Raw genomic sequence first — 14354 nt, forward strand, 5'->3', positions numbered from 1 at the left:
TTGCACGCCAGGCTAGCCAGACATCACAGTGAGAAACCTGATATAAGCTCATAATCTGTTTCAGCCTTAATTAATGGTCCACATCTGGACCCCACCTTGGGGAAAGATACAGTGAGTGAGACATTTATGTGCAAGCTGTCAGTGTTTCTTTATTGAAGTTGCTGTTCTAAATACGTGGTGAAAAAAAACAAATAATACTGGTGCTACTAACAGCTTAGTGACATTCAACCTGCAGCTGCTGACAGACGGACACACAGATCAGCTCAAAGCACAACCTGCATTACGAGCAGTTACAAATACAAAACACGAGCAACCTGCACCATATGGATTGTGTATGGTTTTTATCCCTGCTGCCCAGCAAATTATTACTCTCTTGGTGGTCCAAGTGCCACAGAACACTGGTCAGTGCTCCTCTCCCACTGTTACAGTCTTCATCCATATCATAGCAGGCACATGGTATTCTGCCCCCTGGTGTTAGACTGGAAGTGGGCCTGGAGGGTGTAATATTTGATGGGGGAGGGAAGGATGTGTCAGACTGGGGATCTATTAACTGAGGTTATGGGGAACTGAGGAAGGGCAGTGTAGAGTTTTGTGATGGTTTTATTTTGGGTTTATGTTTTGTGCATGTGTGTGTATATGTATGAGCTATACAGTAAAATCACAATTTAATTATCTACTGTATCCTTGCAAAAAAAGCTGGAGGAAAAATAAGGCTACATGTTTCCTTATCCCTTGTGATACACCCCAGCTATGTGACACAGGAAATATATTTTAAAAAAACGAACATGTTCTTTGTCTACAGCAGCCATGTCTGCCTCCTCCCTTCACTCTCTCTCTCTCTCTGCGCTCTTGCCTCGCGGAGCTCCGTTGCCAGGGCAACGTGCTGCCTGCTCGCAGGGGCTGGCGCTGTGCTGTGAAGCAGCTTGTAATGTGATATTCTGACAAGCCCCCAGCTCGCGATGAAGTAAACGTTACAGTTCTGAGATTTCACAATTCCATCAGCGTTATGGAACAATAATGTCTAACAGTTTCGCACTGTATCGTTGATGAAGAGTGTGTGTCTCAACATTTTGTGAGGTTTAATGCTAGAGATGGACGGGGCAAAGGAGTGCGTCAGAATGAGGGAAGGGTAGGGAGGGGATAGAGAGAAGCAGAGAGAGAGTGAGTGAGTGAGTGAGTGAGTGAGTGTGTGAGTGAGTGATGAGTGAGTGAGTGAATGAGAGAGGTAGAGAGAGAGAGAGAGAGAGAGAGAGAGAGAGAGAGAGAGAGAGAGAGAGAGAGAGAGAGAGAGAGAGAGAGAGAGAGAGAGAGAGAGAGAGAGAGAGAGAGAGAGAGAGAGAGAGAGAGAGAGAGAGAGAGAGAGAGAGAGAGAGAGAGAGGGAGAGATGTTTCTGGCAAGGATGCATGGGCGTATTATAAGGAAACCGGGCGCGCCTTCCTCACGCAGCCATAGCATGTCGCTGTTCACCCATATAAGCAAACAGGCAGACGCCCTGGGGATGTGCTCAAATCTATATAGAGAGTAAGAGATGACCAAAAGAGAGAAAATTACAGGGAAATGAACGATTATGTTTTCACTAAATTCACTAATCATCATGCATATACTTTCCTTAAACGTTATATCCCGCACATATGCCTATTATTTGGACGACTGTAGTGCCTATATAGATGACTAATCAATCGAAATTGTTTCAGAACGTAGCCTATATTTTGAGTGGTGGTATGTTCCTCTTTCCTGTAATTGATACGATAATTTGTTCAGACCCATACTGACGCTGATTAAATAATGTTTACTCATAAGGCAGGACTGGTATCCTATATCTTTCGCCACTATTTTCCAGCTTCCCAGACTGACACAAGGTGGCGCTTTTTGTTCGTAGACTTCCAGTACCAGTTGTGGAGGGACTTGATAAAATGTTCAGTGTCTCGATGATCATGGAGAAAGACTGCTGCACACTATTCCATCAGGCCTATATCAATGGATTTTTATGAAATTAATTATTCGTTTTAAACTGTGGTTATTTACGTTACTTAGTCTGGGCCTCCACTGTCGTTTTAATGTTTTATTGTCATATACTGTATTTGTAATGGCTATAATAAATCGCAAGAGACGGAGGCCTGGCGATCGGATATTTTTCTTTTTAGCTTTGTTAATCATTTTGTTGAAAGGAACATCGGCTCAGATTCGATACTCAATACAGGAAGAATTAAAGATGGGCACAACAGTTGGAAATATTGCAAAAGACCTAGGATTTGAAACAGCAAGACTACTGGATCGGAACCTTCGTATCGTTTCGGGAACAAAGCAAGAGCTGTTTCAGGTAAACCAGAGAGATGGGGCTTTGTTAGTGAATCATCGAGTAGATAGAGAAGAACTGTGTGACAAAAATACCCCTTGCTTAATAAACCTAAAAATTGTGATAGAGAATCCTCTGGAAATGCATCAAGTGACAGTGGAAATAATAGACGTAAACGATAACTCCCCTAGATTTGCTGAAGAAATCTATAAATTGGAAATTTTGGAGTCCTCATTGGCTGGAGCTCGATTCCAAGTGGAGGGAGCACACGACGCAGACGTTGGTTTAAATGCTTTGCATTCTTATAAACTAAGTCACAACAATCTTTTTCGATTGGAAACAGAGGATTTTGGGGAGGATGGAAAAATTCCTTTCATTATTTTACAAAGACCGTTGGATAGGGAACTCGTTGCTGAGCACAGTTTACAGTTAACTGCTTTAGACGGAGGAAAACCACCACAATCTGGGTTTCTTAATATAACAGTTGTTGTGTCTGACGTAAATGATAACGCACCTGTATGTGACAAGCAAAAATACATCATAAACATAAAAGAAAATGCGTCAATTGGAACATTTTTGTTGAAGATAAATGCGTCTGATTCTGATAAAGGTGAAAATGGCGAAGTCGAGTACACTTTACGCAGCAAATTCAGAGCTGCTGAGCCTTTTGATTTAGAGAGCAAAACAGGAGAGTTAAAGATAAAAGGTGGATTAGACTTTGAGGAGAAACAGGTTTACGAGCTGAAGGTGCTAGTTGCTGACAAGGGAGCAGTTTCTCTCTCCACGCTCTGCAACGTACTTGTTAGAGTGGAAGACGTGAACGATAACAGACCCGAGATTGACGTTACATCGATGTCAAGCCGAATCCCAGAGGACGCACCTATCGGTACTGTGGTGGCGTTGATGGGAGTGACCGACCTCGACTCGGGTGTGAATGGACAAGTGGTCTGTACATTGCCGGAAAACGTACCATTTGATCTGAAACAGTCCCCAGATGGCCATTCCTATTCATTAGTCACCAAGAACCACCTAGATAAAGAATCTAAACCTTTTTATGACATCACAATTACAGCCAAAGATTTAGGAACCCCTCCACTGTCCTCGAATAAAGTGATTCAGGTGGAGATTGTAGATGTTAATGATAACAGTCCAGTATTTTCGCAGAGCCCTTATACTTTTTATGTTGTTGAAAACAACATACCCGGAATGGTAATATTCTCTGTAAGTGCATCGGATATTGATGAAGGGGAGAATGCAGCAGTATCCTATACACTTGACAGGTTGAGCACAGGACAAAGCGTGACTTCATTTCTACGTATACATGAAGGCAACGGGACCATATATGCCCTCAAAAGCTTTGATTTCGAGATACTCAAAAAGTTTCACTTTCACGTTATAGCCAAGGATTCTGGAACTCCGTCGCTAAGCAGCAACGTCACAGTGAATGTGTTCATTTTGGATCAGAACGACAACGCTCCAGTGATCTTGTATCCAGTCAGCACTAACGGTTCTGCTGAAGGTGTGGAGGAGATTCCCCGCAATGTGAACGCAGGACATTTGGTGACTAAAGTGAGAGCCTATGACGCAGATGTAGGATATAGCGGCTGGTTGTTGTTTTCATTGCAGGAAGTTAGTGAACACAATCTCTTTTCTCTCGACCGCTACACAGGACAGATAAGGACACTTAGGTCCTTCACAGAGACAGACGAGGCTGAACATAAACTGGTCATACTGGTCAAAGACAATGGGAACGTTTCACTCTCAGCAACAGCTACAGTGATCATCAACGCAGTGGAGCCCAAAGAGGCTTTTGCAGCTTCTGATGTTAAAAGCTCAGTCAGAGATGAGGAAGACAACAGTGTAACATTTTATTTGATCATAACTTTGGGGTCGGTTTCAACCCTTTTCCTGGTCAGCATCATCGTGTTGATTGTAATGCAGTGTTCTAAAACACCAGATTATTCATCCAAGTATTTACAAGACACGAACTATGACGGGACACTTTGCCACAGCATCCAGTACAGATCTGGAGACAAAAGATACATGTTAGTTGGACCCAGAATGAGTATAGGTTCTACTATTGTCCCGGGCAGCAATGGGAATACTCTGGTGGTCCCCGATTACAGGAGGCGTGCGTCTGGAGAGGTACGTTTTTTAACGTTCTATGAAACTAGATATCGGCATGTTCATTTATTTGAAAATGTGTTTTGTATTCCGTGATTAGGTTCTGATGATTAGACATATTACATAATATAATGTACTTTCAAATTGCACATTTTAAAGTATGTATTCTTGCGCATGACTCGATTCATGTTAGTCATTCCATCATTTTTTATTTTGGTTAAGTCCAATTAATCTATTGAACTGAATACATCTTCAGTTGTACGCTTTATTCTGGACGTCAAGGGAGGGTATTTTGCACAGAAGCTATCTACTCCATCGTGCTGAAATGAATGATTACCTCAATGTGTGCGTCTTTCCGTTTGGTCAAAATTGTATAATATTTCGGTCCCCAATCTTTATTCCGAGAAGTTATATTCCGCATTCTATCTAACGTACTCAGAGCTCATTTTATTTTACTGTCGCTTGTTTGTACTTTCCTTACATGTGTGACTGCTACCATGTTGCTTTTTACCGTGTTATGTGCTCTTAACCACATGGTGTCAGTGTTATGTTGATGGTTCTTGTAGTGTACATTTAAGCCCTGCCCCAATAAGATTTACTTTGTTTCACACAGACATGGTCCACATTAGAGACGGTCGTAGTGCATTGGGCGGAATACTGGATTCAACCTTAAAACGGTTAAACGACAATCAGTTGACGCATTAGGACATAGCATGGGAGGACGTGCCCACAGAAAATATACCTTTACATTTCAAGCATTTTTGGATTAAGATCGTAAAGATGGGAGACGGAGTACAAAAGAGCAGACGGGAGTACTGGTGTGTCGCTCTACGTTTCTTTTTGTTGCTGTGCTTCGGAGAGCAGGTTTCGGCTCAGATAAGATATTCTATTCCTGAGGAAGTTAAAGTTGGTTCCGTTGTGGGAAATGTTGCCAAGGATTTAGGTCTGGACATCACTACCTTGAAAGATAGACAATTTCGTATCGTGTCTGGATCAAAAGACGATCTTTTCACGGTAAACCAGAACAATGGCGTCTTGTATATCCATATGGAAATAGACAGGGAGGCTCTCTGTGATGGTCATGGAGCATGCTTAATCAATTTGAAAATGGTGATTGAGCATCCTTTAGAAGTGCACTATGTTGGAGTTGAAATTACAGATGTAAACGATAATATGCCCAGTTTTACAGAAAAGGATAAACTATTGGACATTTCTGAATCTACTCCTCTAGGGAGGCGTTTCCAGTTGCCAGCCGCTCGAGATCCAGATGTTGGTATCAATACAGTTAGAGTCTATAAATTAAACCACAATGAACATTTTGACCTGCAAATAAGAGAAATAGGAGATGATAAAATTCCGTTCTTAGTTTTGCGGAAACCCTTGGACCGAGAAAAACAATCTGAGCATAGCCTGTTATTAACGGCAATCGATGGGGGGAATCCATCAAGGTCAGGGAATTTAAACGTTACTATTACTGTTCTTGATTCAAATGACAATCACCCGGTATTTACTCAAGAGTTGTACTCCGTAACACTACTTGAAAATGTGGAGGTTGGAACTGTTGTAGTAAAAGTTAAAGCTACTGATTTGGACGAGGGTGTAAACGGTGAAGTTGAATATTCGTTTGGCAGTGAACTTGAACCAAAGGTATACGATATATTTAGCTTGGATAAAGCTTCAGGAGAAATTCGAATTAAAGGACACGTTAACTTTGAAGACGTCAACGTGTACAAATTGGACGTCCATGCCACAGACAAGGGACAGCCTCCAATGAGTATGAATTGCAGAATTAACATCAAAATTGTAGATTTAAATGACAATGAACCAGAAATTGAGGTGACATCTCTCTCTAATATGGTCTCTGAAGATTCGAAACCTGGAACAGTGGTCTCGCTCATCAGTGTGTCAGATAAAGACTCGGGGATTAATGGCAAAATTGTCTGTACTCTGTCCGGCGACGTGCCCTTCGAATTAAAGCCATCATACCAGGATAATATGTTCTCTTTAGTGACTAAGCACAAACTGGATAGAGAGCTTGTGTCGTATTATGACATCACAATAACAGCCACTGACTGTGGTGAGCCTCCTCTGTCCTCTTTCAAAACTCTGAGCGTGCAGATATCAGATGTCAATGATAACACCCCAGAATTTTCTAAAAATCCTCTTGAACTTTATATGTTGGAAAACAACGCTCCTGGTGCGTCAATATTTTCTGTAAGCGCTTCTGATAAAGACATGAATGAAAATGCTGCTGTCTCCTATCACATTATTAGAAGCGAAGGGAAAATGAATGACATGGCATCTTTCCTGAACATCAATTCTGACAATGGACACATTTCCGCGCTAAAAAGCTTTGACTTTGAAACTTTGAAAACGTTCCAATTCCAAGTTGTAGCAACGGACTCTGGCACTCCGTTACTAAGCAGCAACGTCACAGTGAATGTGTTCCTTCTGGATCGGAACGACAACGCTCCAGTCATCTTGTATCCAGTCAGCGCTAACGGTTCTGCTGAAGGCGTGGAGGAGATTCCCCGCAATGTGAACGCAGGTCATTTGGTGACTAAAGTGAGAGCCTATGACGCAGATATAGGATATAACGGCTGGTTGTTGTTTTCACTGCAGGAAGTTAGTGACCACAGTCTCTTTTCTCTGGACCGCTACACAGGACAAATAAGGACACTTCGGCCCTTCACAGAGACAGATGAGGCTGAACATAAGCTGGTCATACTGGTCAAAGACAATGGGAACGTTTCATTCTCAGCAACAGCTACTGTGATCATCAACGCTGTGGAGCCCAAAGAGGCTTTTGCTGCTTCTGATGTTAACAGTTCACTCAAAGATGACGATGAGAACAATGTTATATTTTATTTGATCATCACTTTGGGGTCAGTGTCCACTCTTTTCCTGGTCAGTATCATCGTGTTGATTGTAATGCAGTGTTCTAAAACACCAGATTATTCCTCCAAATATTTACAAGATGCAAACTATGACGGGACACTTTGCCACAGCATCCAGTACAGATCTGGAGACAAACGGTACATGTTAGTAGGACCCAGAATGAGTATAGGTTCTACTATTGTCCCGGGCAGCAATGGGAATACTCTGGTGGTTCCCGATCACAGCAGGCGTGCGTCTGGAGAGGTAAGAGTTGAATTGCATACTTGAAAATATCAATTTTTGTGTATCCCTTGACGGGACTTGCCACTCCGGAAGGATATTTTGTTAATAAAAAAAAAAGAAGTAAAATGTATGTATTGAGTAGCTGTTGAATACATAAACGTAATTTCTTGCTTTCTTCGGACTTCCAGGGAGCGTATTTTTGCACAGGAGCTGTCCATTGCATGGTGCTGAAATGAACGATCACTTCAATGTCTGCCTATTTCTCCTTGGTCAGAAGGGAATAATATGTCGGTCCCCATTATTTATTCCGAGAAGATGTAGCATTCTAATTTCTAATGCACTACGAGTTTAGTATGTTTCACTTTCACTTGTAGTTCGTTAAAGTATTTGCTATGTATGTGTAATAGCATCCATCCTGCTTTCAACGTGTTATGTGCTCTTTACCACATGGTGTCAGTGTTAGGTTGCTGGTTCGTGTAAGATAGTGTACATCATTAGCCCTGCCCCTCTAAGAGATATTTCGTCTCACACAGACAGGGTCCGCTTTAGAAACGGTCGTTTCACATTGGGATGCATCTTCAAACCAAAGTGTAGATGGTTGTACTACAATCAATTGCTCCAGTAGATCATAGTATGGGAGGACGCACCCATTGGAAAATATACCTTTACATTTCAAGCATTGTCGGATTAAGATCGTAAAGATGGGAGACGGAGGACAAAAGCGCAGACGGGAGTACTGGTGTGTCGCTCTACCTTTCATTTTGCTGCTGTGCTTCGGAGAGCAGGTTTCGGCTCAGATAAGATATTCTATTCCTGAGGAGGTAAAAGTTGGTTCTGTTGTGGGAAATGTTGCCAAGGATTTGGGTCTGGACATCACTACCTTGACAGATAGACAATTTCGTATTGTGTCTGGGTCAAATGACGATCTTTTCAACGTAAACCAGAACAATGGCGTTTTGTATGTCCATGGAAATATAGACAGGGAGGTTCTCTGTGATGGTAATGTAGCGTGCTTGGTAAATTTAAAAATGGTTTTAGAGAATCCTTTAGAGATACACTATGTTGGAGTTGAAATTTCAGATGTAAACGATCATTTACCCAGATTTGTAGAAAAAGAGAAAAAAATTGAAATATACGAATCTATTCCACCAGGGAAGCGTTTTCAGTTACCAGCTGCGCTGGATCCCGATATTGGTATTAATACTGTTAGAAGTTATAAAATTAACCACAACGAACATTTTGACATGCAAATGAGAGAAATTGGAAATGTTAAAATTCCTTTTCTAGTTTTGCAAAAACCCTTGGATAGAGAGAAACAACCTGAACACAGTTTTATTTTAACTGCTTTTGATGGGGGGAGTCCAGCAAGATCAGGGACTTTAAATATTACAATCACTGTTCTTGATTCAAATGACAACCCTCCTATATTCAACCAGGAGATGTACTCGGTAACATTAGCTGAAAATGTGGAGGTAGGAACTGTTGTAGTAAAAGTTAAAGCTACTGATTTAGACGAGGGTGTAAACGGAGAAGTTGAATATTCTTTCGGTAGTGAACTTGATCATAAGGTATACGATGTGTTTAACTTGGATACAGTTACAGGCATAATTCGAATGAAAGGGAAAGTTAATTTCGAGGACGTTGATGTATACAATCTAGACGTCCATGCAACGGATAAGGGACAGCCCCCGATGAGTACAGACTGTAGAATCCTAATCAAGATTCTAGACTTAAATGACAATGAACCAGAAATTGAGGTGACATCTCTCTCAAACATGTTATCTGAAGATTCAAAATCTGGGACGGTTGTCTCGCTCATCAGTGTGTCGGATAAAGACTCGGGGATCAATGGCAAAGTTGTCTGTACTCTGTCCGGCGACGTGCCCTTCGAGTTAAAGCCAACATACCAGGATAATATTTTCTCTTTAGTGACTAAACATAAACTGGATAGGGAGCTCGTGTCGTACTATGACATAACGATAACAGCCACTGACTGTGGTCAGCCTCCTCTGTCCTCGTTCAAAACTCTGAGTGTCCAGATATCAGATGTGAACGATAACAGACCAGAATTTTCTCAAAATCCTCTTGAACTTTATATGTTTGAAAACAACGTTCCCAGTGCGTCAATATTCTCTGTAACCGCTTCTGATAAAGACACGAATGAAAACGCAGCAATCTCCTATCACATAGTTAGAGGAGAAAGCAAGCCGAATGATATGGCATCTTTCCTGAATGTAAATTCTGATAATGGACACATTTCCGCGCTTAAAAGTTTTGATTTCGAATCTTTGAAAACGTTCCAATTCCAAGTTGTAGCAACAGACTCTGGAACTCCGTCACTAAGCAGCAACGTCACAGTGAATGTGTTTATTTTGGATCAGAACGACAACGTTCCAGTGATCTTGTATCCAGTCAGCACTAACGGTTCTGCTGAAGGTGTAGAGGAGATTCCCCGCAATGTGAACGCAGGATATTTGGTGACCAAAGTGAGAGCCTATGACACAGATATAGGATATAACGGCTGGTTGTTATTTTCGCTGCAAGAAGTTAGTGACCACAGTCTCTTTTCTCTGGACCGCTACACAGGACAGATAAGGACACTTCGGCCATTCACAGAGTCAGATGAGGCTAAACATAAACTGGTCATACTTGTCAAAGACAATGGGAACGTTTCACTGTCAGCAACAGCTACTGTGATCATCAACGCAGTGGAGCCCAAAGAGGCTTTTGCTGCTTCTGATGTTAAAAGCTTAGTCAAAGAAGATGATGAGAACAATGTTACATTTTATTTGATCATCACTTTGGGATCAGTGTCCATTCTTTTCCTGGTCAGCATCATCGTGTTGATTGTAATGCAGTGTTCTAAAACACCAGATTATTCCTCCAAGTATTTACAAGATGCAAACTATGACGGGACACTTTGCCACAGCATACAGTACAGATCTGGAGACAAACGGTACATGTTAGTTGGACCCAGAATGAGTATAGGTTCTACTATAGTCCCGGGCAGCAATGGGAATACTCTGGTGGTCCCCGATCACAGGAGACGTGCATCTGGAGAGGTAAGAGCTGGTTAAGAATTTTGAAAATTGTGAAATATGTGCATGCCATGATAAATGGATACAATTCAGATTTCAGTTTATTCGTTACGTTCAATTGAAATACCTCTTCATTGACTGAATATGTTTAGTAGATTTATTTGAAATAATAACATTAAATGGTTATGCATGGTCACTTATTGACTGATCTGTTGCGTGTTTTCTGATATGCATATGAGAACTTGGTGTGTGATTTGTGTGATTGGGTGATAACCATATCCATGTTGTCGTGATAGCAGTTCATGGATTTCAGTTTGTTCTCCTCCCGAACCTCAGTTATACCGAACTTAATCTGATATAATTAAGCTGTTGAAAATGAATGTCTTCTATCAATTCATCTGCTTATTTAAACCGCACATATAAAACTGACAGGCACATGCGCTGTCCACTAATGCAGTGCTGAAAAGCTTGTTCGTTGATGTCGTGGATTCGCCTAGTATTTCCTTTTATACCTACCTGCACTTCCCGGCATCTTTTGGAAACAGCTTGGTGAGAGTCTTTTAAATATTGCTTTCTATATTTTAACTCAACCAGTCATAACAATCATAGTAGCTGGTAGCCTTTACTACAATTCACCTAAATCTGATAGAGACTCTAAGTTGCCTTTCAGCTCCGCTAGATGTCCTGTTATGCGATTTGTGCCACAGGGTGTCAGTGTTATGTTGTTGATTTTCAAAGCCCTGCCCCTTGAATAAAAGGTTTTGTGACATTCTAGCGTTGCCGACTGTTGACTAGGGTGGTGAAACATTTTGCGGAGGCATTCATCTGAGCAGAAAACGTATTTCTCAAAATCAACCATCTAATTAAAACTACCATGGAAGGACATATCCATTGGAACATTTTATTTTGATTTCAAAGCCTTGTTGGATTACAATTTTAAAAGGATGGGAGACGGAGGACAATGGCGCAGACGGGAGTACTGGTGGGTCGCTCTGCATTTCTCTTTGCTACTGTGCTTCGGAGAACATATTTCAGCACAGATAAAATACTCTATTCCCGAGGAGGTTAAAGTTGGATCCGTTGTCGGAAATATTGCTAAAGACCTCGGTCTTGATGTCGGTGCATTGGCGAAAAGAAGATTTCGTATTGTGTCTGGATCAAATGACGGTCTGTTTAATGTGAACGAGAATAATGGCATACTGTTTGTCCATGAGAATATCGATAGAGAGGAGCTTTGCGACGCAGGTGGCGCTTGTGTGATAGATCTTAAAATAGTCGTTGAAAACCCACTTGAAGTCCATTATGTTAGCGTGGAGGTAATGGACGTGAATGACAATGCACCTATATTTTTTGAGAAAAATATCTCTATCAATTTAGCAGAAAACAAACCACCAGGTGCACGTTTTGAACTGCAGGCAGCACGTGATTTAGACTATGGTATTAATTCTGTCCGAACGTATACATTAAATCAAAACGAACATTTTGACTTGGAGCTCCGAGATAGTGGAGAGGGAGATAAAACTCCTTTTTTGGTTTTACAGAAAGCATTGGACAGGGAGAAAAAAAACAATCATTCCTTATTGCTGACTGCTTTTGATGGGGGTAACCCACCAAAGTCAGGTACTCTTAACATTAAGGTGACTGTACTAGACGTAAACGATAATCAACCAGTTTGCAGCCAAGACGTTTACTCAGTGACATTACAAGAAAATATGGACATAGGGAAGGTTGTCACAACGATAAAGGCATCGGATCCAGATTTTGGAACAAATGGCGAAGTTGAATATTCACTTGGTAGAAATTCAAAGAAAAGGGTAACTGAAATGTTTCTTTTGGATGAAAATACTGGGGTCATTCGAGTTAAAGGCCCAATAGATTTTGAAGAAGTTGACATTTTTAGGTTCAATATTCAAGCATCTGATAGAGGTCAACCTCCCCTATCTACTGATTGTAGAGTTATCGTTAAAATTATTGACGTAAACGACAATAAACCAGAAATAGAGGTGACATCTTTATCTAATACAGTATCTGAACATTCCGAACCAGGTACGGTTATTTCCCTGATTAGTGTGACGGATAAAGATTCTGGTATTAATGGGAAAGTAATTTCCACCATATCTGAAAAAGTCCCATTTGAGTTAAAGCCATCATATAAGGAAAATGTTTATTCAATTGTCACAAAAGGGCATTTGGATCGTGAACTTGTATCACATTATGACATCACAATAACAGCCACTGACTGTGGTCAACCACCTCTGTCGTCGTTCAAAACTCTGAGGGTCCAGATATCAGATGTGAACGATAACAGACCAGAATTCTCTCAAAATCCTGTTGAGCTTTATATGTTGGAAAACAACGCTCCTGGTGCGTCAATATTCTCTGTAAGTGCTTCTGATAAAGACATGAATGAAAATGCTGATATCTCCTATAATATTGTTAGAGGAGAGGGGAAACTAAATGATATGGCATCTTTCCTCAGTATCAATTCTGATAATGGCCACATTTCCGCTCTAAAAACCTTTGACTTTGAAACTGTGAAAACGTTCCAATTTCAAGTTGTAGCAACAGACTCTGGAACTCCATCACTAAGCAGCAACGTTACAGTGAATGTGTTCATTCTGGATCAGAACGACAATGTTCCAGTGATCTTGTATCCAGTCAGCACTAACGGTTCTGCTGAAGGTGTGGAGGAGATTCCCCGCAATGTCAACGCAGGACATTTGGTGACTAAAGTGAGAGCCTATGACGCAGATATTGGATATAACGGCTGGTTGTTGTTTTCACTGCAGGAAGTTAGTGACCACAGTCTCTTTTCTCTGGACCGCTACACAGGACAGATAAGGACACTTCGGTCCTTCACAGAGACAGACGAGGCTAAACATAAACTGGTCATACTGGTCAAAGACAATGGGAACGTTTCACTCTCAGCAACGGCTACTGTGATCATCAACGTAGTGCAGCCAAAAGAGGCTTTTGCAGCGACTGATGTTAAAAGCTCAGTCAAAGACGAAGATGAAAACAATGTTACATTCTATTTGATCATCACTTTGGGGTCGGTTTCAATTCTTTTCCTGGTCAGCATTATTATGTTGATTGTAATGCAGTGTTCTAAAACACCAGAGTATTCCCCCAAGTATCTACAAGACACAAACTATGACGGGACACTTTGCCACAGTATCCAGTACAGATCTGGAGACAAAAGATATATGTTAGTTGGACCCAGAATGAGTATAGGTTCTACTATAGTCCCGGGCAGCAATGGGAATACTCTGGTGGTCCCCGATCACAGGAGGCGTGCGTCTGGAGAGGTAAGAGCTGAATTGCATATTTGAAAGTATCTATTTTTGCGTATCCGTTGATGGGACTTGCCACTCCGGTATGTTATTTTGTTAAATTTAAACTAATGTATTGAACAGCTGTCGAATATGTGATATTTTCTTTATTCGGGACATCCATGTATCGTATTTTTGCACAGGAGCTATCCACTCCATGGTGCTGAAATGGAGGATTACTTCAGTGTCTGCCTACTTCCGCTTAGTCACAGGGCTATAATATGTCGGTCCACATTCTTTATTCTGACAATATGTATGTCAGAAGCACTACGGGTTAATTTTATGTTACTGTCACTTGTTGTTTGTGAAAGTATTTGCTATGCATGTGAAGTAGCACCCATGTTGCTTTTAAGGTGTAACCACATGGTGTCAGTGTTAGGTTGCTGGTTCGTGTAAGCTTCTGTACTTCATTAGCCCTGCCCCAAGAAGAGATATTTTGTCTC

General features: G+C 41.2%; 4 pseudogenes; all 4 read left to right on the forward strand.

Moving 5' to 3' along the window:
- Window positions 1–2087: 2087 nt before the first annotated feature.
- Window positions 2088–4553, forward strand: LOC146302327 (protocadherin alpha-8 pseudogene; annotated as a pseudogene).
- Window positions 4554–5201: 648 nt separating this feature from the next.
- On the forward strand, window positions 5202–7586 carry LOC146302328 (protocadherin alpha-7 pseudogene; annotated as a pseudogene).
- A 656-nt stretch (window positions 7587–8242) lies between these two features.
- LOC146302329 (protocadherin alpha-3 pseudogene) lies at window positions 8243–10618 on the forward strand (annotated as a pseudogene).
- Window positions 10619–11523: 905 nt separating this feature from the next.
- On the forward strand, window positions 11524–13911 carry LOC146302330 (protocadherin alpha-13 pseudogene; annotated as a pseudogene).
- Window positions 13912–14354: the final 443 nt, after the last annotated feature.

The sequence above is a fragment of the Hypomesus nipponensis genome, chromosome 1, assembly GCF_054491055.1.
Source record: "Hypomesus nipponensis isolate SF chromosome 1, ASM5449105v1, whole genome shotgun sequence".
NCBI lineage: Eukaryota > Metazoa > Chordata > Actinopteri > Osmeriformes > Osmeridae > Hypomesus > Hypomesus nipponensis.